Raw genomic sequence first — 7,634 nt, 5'->3', positions numbered from 1 at the left:
GCCGGCACACACAGTCCTCTCCGCGCAGGTACGGTACAGACGCCGTGCGGCTGAGTCATAGCTGCCTCCTCGGGGAGCGCGTGCCTGCACGCACATGCTCGCAGGTGCCTGCACGCACATGCTCGCAGGTGCCCGCAGACGCCGCTGACACCTGATCCTGAGTCATGGACACCGTGGAACCCTGGGGAGGGCATGGAGAGTATGTTCTGCCATCCCTCTTTCAACACAGATTGCCATAGATACTCGCACACATACACGTGCCCACCATACATCCTGCCTGCCCCGTCCTACGAGGGGGTCAGCAACTACATGGGGAACGAATAAATGAGGGACCGAATGAATGAATGAGCAAGTACGTGAAAATGTGAGTGACACTCACACCGCTTGGATAGGTAAAATTGTTGGGGCAGCGCTGCAGGGTGGGTCCCTAGTCTATGTCTGTAGGGAGTTGTCTTGCTCCAAATATAGCCTCCATGGGTGGCAGGGAGCCAGGGCTGCCTCCCAAACTGTGACTTCACTGGGCCTGAGGCCCAGCCTCCGAGGAGTTGGAGAAAACTAACAGAGAAGAGGCCCCAGCTTTCTGCAGCCCGGGCTGAGCTGTGACACTGGAGTTGGTGGTGACAGTGTACTCTGGAAATACCACTTGCTCAGGGCCTCGAGCTATAGGGCAGAGGGCTTGGTAGATGGGCCCAGAAAGGACTGGTTCTGGGCTGGGCCCCTGGGAACGGGCTGTCCTGAACTTCTGGGGCCAGATGTGCAGGAGGCCCAGCTTCACCTGAGAGCTGGCCCACCTGGGGGTTGCCAAGCCAAGGCCCATTAGATGGTCCCCCATCTGGGCAAGCCTGCTCCCAGGGCTGCTCCCCTGTCTTCTCAAAGCTTCCTTTCCCTAGCCACTCTCCTTCTGCCCTATTTCATCATCTGGAATATTGGATTATTACCCCAACCGGTCTTCCTGCTTTAGATTTCCTCCTCTAATCCATCTTCTTCACAACTGCCAGTGTTCTATTTCTAAAATACAGATGATTATATAACTTTTCTGCTCAAAATTCTTCCATAGCTCCCCACTGTTTAGCTGGTGTTCAAGACCCTTCATGATCTGGCCCCACTCTACCATGTGTGTTTTGAGGGGCTGACGTGTAGAGGGACAGTTGTTGGTTCTGACAGGTGGGTGGGCGGACCCCGGGCAGGCAGGCGCTCTTGCGGTTGAAGGGCCTGGTGGGCTGTTTGACTTGCAGACAGATGACTAGATGTCTAGATGGTTGGGAGGCTTGATGGAGGGTGGAGATGTGGAGGGTGGGTGGAAAGATAGTGCTTGAGTCAAGACTATTTTGGTTGCAAGGAACAGACACCTGTATCATCAGGAAAGAGGCGGCAGACAGTTGAGGATAAAACCGGCTGCAGACCTCACCAACATACAAGCCTCCTGCAGGTTGGACCTGGCAGGTCAGGAAGGTCACCCTTCTCTCCATCCTTTGTGGGTCTCTCAGTCTGTCCTTCCCATCCTCCCTCAGCTGGTTGGGCGCCCTCCCCTGTGCCCAGCGGCCATCCTCTCAGCTACTCTTGCTCCACCCACAAGTTTTTATTAGTGCTTATTTATGTGCATGTTTGTGCCTCGACCACGCTTCCATGTGCTGAGAGGCAGACTGCGAACAGGAAGTTACAGTCCTCACGAAGCCTGCTCTCTGAGGCGGGGACAGGCCGGCAGCTGAGCGTGAGAGACGATGCTGTGGACACCGCAGAGTGGGCGATGAGCGCGGGGGGCCAAGGCCGGGCTGGGGGCTGTCACGCACATGCGCACATGCCGCGGAGCGTCTCTGGGCGGAGAGCGGAGGGAAGTGAGGGGTGAGCTCAGCCAAGTCTGCGGGAGGAGTGTCCTAGGAAGAGGGCAGCACAGGTGTGGTGGTGGCGGCTGGTGCAGATGAGCAAAGGGCCCATGGCCCGAGAAGAGGCCGGACGGGCGCAGAGGGAGGGGTTGCCACAGGTTTTGTAAGCTGTTGTAAGGTCCAGACCAAGGAAGAGGGAATGGCACGGGGCGGGGGGGGGGGGGGGGGGCTGGACAGAGGATGCCCTGAGCTTTCATTTCTAGGGGCCCCCTAGCCACTGTTGGGTGGAAGACTGCTGAGGGCGCTCCTGCACAAGCCCAGGTGAGAGGTGGGCCAGGCTGGCGGTGGCGAAGGTGACAAGTGGACAGGTTGAGGGTGTACTTTGAAGTTGGGTCGGCTGTAGGTGTGAGAGCAGGGAACATTCCGTCGAGGACGACTCAGCCTGTGGCCAGGGCAAGTGTGAGGAGTTCCCGTTTCCGAGGAAGAGAAGCAAGGCTGCTGCTTCGGCGGGCAGGGAGTGCAGGGAGAGGAGGTGCACCTGTCACACGGGCAGGGCGCCTCTGCGTGCTCGGGTGGGGGCGTCCGGAGGCAGCCGGGGCTCGCGAAGCGCCTTCGGCCTGAGTTGCGACGACGATGAGGCGGCACTCAGCGCCAGCCGTCCAGCGAAGCGGCAGAGAAAAGACGGGGTCCGGGGCGGTTGGGGGCAACAGGCAGCACGGGCGCCCTGGGCGGAGTGGCCGAGAGGCTGGAAGGAAACCACGAGACACTGGGTGAGAGCGTGTCTGCAGCCAGAGCGGGTGCTGGCAGGAGCCGCGGAGAGCTCGGGAACGGCGAGGCTCCCGCTCACCACCGGTGTCTCCGTGCCGCCCCGGGTGACGTGCCCCGCTCAGCTCCGCTGCGCACAGGGAGGGCCGGGGTGCGACGTGGCCATCCAGCTCCGCCCTTCGGCACCGGCGCCTGCCCGTGTCTCCGGGAGCGGGGGCTTAGCGCGGGGACGCGGGGACGAGGGCGCTGCTCGCGGCGGCGCTGGCTCCCGGCTCTTTCCAGGCAGAGGCGAACGGCGGGCTTCGTGGAAAACCCGTGAGTGGAAAGCTCAGTGCAACAGTAGCTTGCCGTCGCTCGGGATGGAACCTGGCGCTGGACGCGACCCGACTTCTCAGGGAAACCCACACCCCGACGAGAAGCGTGTGTGTAGTCGACCGTCTACGTCCGTCACCCCCAGCACAGACGACCCGTTAGGAGCCGAGTTTTATGCCGGGCTCCCCAAGCTTTAAGACGCGCGTGCGTGCGTGTGCGTGTGCGTGCGTGCGCGGGGCGGGGGCGGGGGCGGGGGCGGCGGGGAGCCCGGGCAGCGTGGCGGGGGGCTGGCGGGGGGGAGAGGACAGCGCCCCGCGGCGGCCGCCCTCGCACCTTCCTCTCGCTCGGCCCCTGAGGCGCGGAGTCGCCTTCGCAAGGCCCCGGCGGGCTCCAGGCCACCTTTCTGGGGGTCGTCCCTGCTTTCGCGGCTATTATCAACGCCTCGGTGGCAGGGCCCTCGGCGGCTACGTGTAAACACGCTCGCGTCTCGCTCGCCCTAAACGCGAACAAGCCAGATCCTGTCTGACTCCACAGCCCCCCTGCCGCTGCACAGGGCAGTTCTCCCCACGCCGCTCTGCTGCTCACCTCTCACGGCCTCCCAGCCCACTGCAGCCTGCCTAATCGGCCCCTCACTCCCCTAGAGCGCGCGCCCTGAAGTCGTCAGTGACCCAGGACCCTCCTCTTCCCAGTCGTCCAGCAGCTTCCAGCACTGGCCCCTTGAACCGCCCTTCTCTGTTCCTTGCAGGCGCAGCATTCTTGGGTGGTTCCTGCATCTTCTCGGCCGCTCCTCGCCGCTCCCTCCGGGTCCACCCCGCACAGGCCACTCAGCATTAGTGTCCTTGGGCGCAGGCTGGCTCTCTTCTCTGAACTCCCGCCTGTGGCACCCCTGTCCGCCTCTCAGCTTGGGTTACCATCGACTTTCCTGCCTCCCTAGTGTGCATTTCCAGCTCATTCCTCTCTGTATCCAAATGCTCACTAGGACATCTGAAAGTCACCTTAGCCTGTATGATCCAAGGCAAACTTGGGGCCCTTTCTCCTCCGCGACAGGGCTGCTCAGCCCCTGGTGCTCCCTGTCTCCCCAAGAGGCTTTGCAACTCAGGAAACTAAGGGGCCTCGGACACCTCTCCCTGCAGCCTCCATGGCCAGGCTAACAACTGCCTGCCCCCCCTTCTTCCTGTTGCCTCCATAGCTCTGGGCTCTGCCCAGTTCTTCACATCTTCACTGCCCCTTCCTAATCCTAACCACGGCCACTCATCCGCTGGACCACAACAGCCCCTAACGTGGTCTCTCCACATCCCTTCCCACTTGCCTCCCTCTAAGCCATTTTCCATGTTGTAGGCACTCTGCACATGGGCTCTGCCTGAAGCCTCAGACATGGGGACACCAGTCTCCTAGAGAGAGTAGGGCCTGCTGAGGGTCACGGCAGGGCTGGAGTTCCCAGGGCAGGAAGGCTAAGCCTCATGCAGGCTGGAGGTTAGACACAGAGCGCACCCAGGCCTCCTTGGGAATGGAGAGGAGGCTCTGAAATTTGCAGTATCGGGTTTCAGAAAACACGGGGTCAGGGTCAGCAGAGCAGCTGGTAGTGGGGAAGGCCAGGCCCAGCTAATTTCCTGTCAGAATGGCCCAGAGGCCCCAGACCCTCTCTGGGCTGGCCACAGGGGAGGAGATGCCGGGAATGGCTCACATTCCTCTGGCTGGGGCTGCACTGAACCTCGAACCTCGGGGGACCTGCGGGGAGTGAGGAGGTGGATCTCCGAGGCCAGAGTCGGGGGCTCTCTGCAGGGACCAGGCATCTGGTGTCCAACCCTTCAGCTGGGATGGGGCCAGAGACTGTAGAGCAGACACAGAAAGAGCGTCACAGCTGCTGAAGCTTTGGGGTAAATGAGCCCAGCTTCATATTTCGGATGAGGAAACAGGCTCAGACAGGACCAGCTCTCAGCAGGATCACATGAGCGTCCCTGTTCTAAGCCCTGAACTCTTATTTCTTCGGGCCAGGCGTGCGTTTCCTGGAAGGCCCAGCTTTGCTGAGCTGTGTGACAGTGGGGGACGAGCTGGGCTAGGCCTGTGCTCTTCTTGGCAGGGAGGCAGGAACCCGCGCTTCCAGACCGGGATATATGCTTCTCAGGTGGTCTGTGGGGTGTGTGGCCTGTGTGGAGAGAATGTAAGGGTGCTGAGTCAGCTTTGGGCCCCTCTGTCCTCTCCTGGAGGCCCTAGCTCATTCCACCCGCAGAGGAAACTTGATGTCCTGGTCAAGTCCCCAGGAGGGTGATGTCATGGCAGTGTGCTCCTGGCCTTGGATGGCCCTCTAAGTGGCCTGGCCTGGCTGGGTGAGAGGTGGAGGTCACGGGTCCCCGCTAATCTCCTTTCTCTGGTGCCAAGACTGGCCTGGTTGAAGGATGATGGCTGGGGAGGGTGAGAGCGGGACATAGTCGCTCAGGCCTGGGTTCAAGCCCGTCTCCATCAGACACTACCGTCCGACCTGGGCATCTGACCTCTCTCTCCAAAGCAGGGAGCCCTCAGCTGCAGAGCGGAGTGGCTACTCGATTTCTCTCCATCAAGTCGCACCGTGTGTCTGTGACTTGGGTAGGGGGCCGCCTGCCTGACGCTGTGGGACACTAGCCCTCCCAGAGCCTGGCAGTGCTGCCCCCCCCACCCCCCCAGCAGGGCCCCTGTGGAAGTGTGCGGCCTGCCCGTGGGGCCAGGGCCCGGGCTTCTGCTGTCTGCCCGGCCGTCTTTCCTCCACTGGACTCGGAGGCTGTGGCCGTTTTCAGGTCTCTCGGGCACCAACCTGACAGTCCTGTCCCTCTCCCCTCTCTCCCCACTGTCCCCAGCAGGTAGGCCCCTCTACACATGCCACCTCAGGAATGTCTCTCCAGCCCTGCTGCCTGCCTTCTCAGATCTGAACAACCACAACAGCCCCTGGCTGCACCCCCCTTCCCAATCCCCCTGCGCATCTTCACCAGGCAGAGCTTTCTAAACACATGTCCCGTCCTGGCTTAACTGCCTTTCCTTGCCCTCCTCCCTTCCCCTTTGCCCAACTAGCTCCTTCTTGTCCTAAGACTTAGCCTCCACGTCATGTATTCAGGTGTTAACCTGAAAATAAAGAGCCACAACAAGAGGCAAACGAGTGTGTATTTGGGACCCAAGAATTGCAGTGTGGGGGGCACAGACTCTGGCTGTAACCAGAGAAGTGTCCTGCCTTCGGACGAGAGCAAGGGGCTTCACCAGAGAGAAGAAGGGGGGGATTCGTGACTCAGTGCTGTCAGGCCGCACCGCTGTGGGGTGCACACTGATTGACTATCGGGTTAACAGACAGAACTATTCCTGGTATGCTTTAGTGACCTGCTCCGTCTTCCCGAAGCCCACAGCCAACAGCTTTATGGCCAGGAGGCCTGCTGTCCTGTTGACTCTGTGGACGATTGCAAACAACAGGCGTGTTGCCCGGGTCAAACACGGGCAGGTGAGGCGGATTCTCCTGACCCTGTTTTCAAATGACTCCAGTCATGTCAGTTTTTCATGCTGGAAGGTCTTCTCTGACGCCCCAGGGCTGGGCTAGGGTCTCCTCCCATTTTTCTGCCGGCCCCTAGCTGTCCCCACCTGCACAGCTGACCTTGCAGGTGTGCGTAATGGCTTCTTTGACTTGGGGTCCAAAGTAGTCTCGGAACAGGCACTCACACAGCAAGTAGCAATAAATGTACTGACTGAATGAATAATGGGACCCTCTGTGGTTTTGGGTGACTGCCCCGTTCATGGTAGGCTCCATCCCACAGCGGGAGGTTTTGGGGAAACGCGCGCCCGGTCAGGCTTGCCCTGGCACTTCGCCTACTGAAGCCCCCACAGTGAAATGACCTCCAGCTGCCTCCCACTGGTGAGGCCTCTAGTGATGGGGTCACAGCAGGGACCCCCAACCCCACCTGCCAAACTCAGCTGCCCCTAGGAAATGTGGATGTTGAGAGAGGTCGCCAGAAACAGGTGGACTGTAGGTGACAGGTGGGCCTGTGTCACTAGGGTGGGCACGTGTGTGAGCAGGCATGCCCTCGTCTGTCGTCCGTGGTAACATGGCTAAGCGCACCAAGAAGGGCAGGATTGCTGCTAAATGTGGGATCTGTTGTGGTGCCTCCCTCAGGAAAATGGTGAGGAAAGCTGAAATAAGCCAGCATGCCAAGTACACCTGTTCCTCCTGTGGCAAAACCAAGACAAAGAGACGAGCTGCGGGGATCTGGCGTCGGGGTTCGCGCCTGAAAACCTAAGACAGGTGGTGCCTGGACCCACAGAACCATTCCTGCCATCACAGTAAAGTCCGCCATCTGAAGACTGAGGAGTTGAAAGACCAGTAGAAGCTCCACCATTTGAAACATCGCTAGCCTGTAATAAATGTGTTAACTTATGTAACAAAATAAAAAACCCAGATTTATTATCTTACGGTTCTGAAGGTCTGAAGTCCAAATGGGTCTCACTGGGCAAACCTCCAGGTGTTCGCAGGGCTGCATTCCTTCTGGAGGCTTTGAGGGAGGATGTTTTCTTGCCTTTTCCAGCTTCCAGAGGCTGCCCACATTCCTTGGCCCCTTCCATCTCCAAAGCCTGCAGTGACTGGCCATGTCTCTTGTGTTGCGTCTCTCTGCCACTCACTTCCGCCTCCTTCCTCCACTTACAAGGACATTTGTGATGACGCTGGGCGCGTCAGGAAGATCTCTTGAGGTCAGCTGATTCCCGCAGACTTAATTTCATCTGCAA

General features: G+C 59.9%; 1 long non-coding RNA gene across 1 annotated transcript; it reads left to right on the top strand.

Moving 5' to 3' along the window:
- Positions 1-2,621: 2,621 nt before the first annotated feature.
- LOC118520645 (uncharacterized) lies at positions 2,622-7,322 on the top strand. Its single transcript, XR_013442437.1, has 2 exons — positions 2,622-2,903; positions 7,027-7,322. It is a non-coding gene; the product is annotated as an uncharacterized LOC118520645 (long non-coding RNA).
- Positions 7,323-7,634: the final 312 nt, after the last annotated feature.

Source organism: Halichoerus grypus, chromosome 11 (genome assembly GCF_964656455.1).
Source record: "Halichoerus grypus chromosome 11, mHalGry1.hap1.1, whole genome shotgun sequence".
NCBI lineage: Eukaryota > Metazoa > Chordata > Mammalia > Carnivora > Phocidae > Halichoerus > Halichoerus grypus.
Note: the sequence above shows the minus strand (reverse complement) of the source record. Positions and strands in the feature narration are given on the sequence as shown.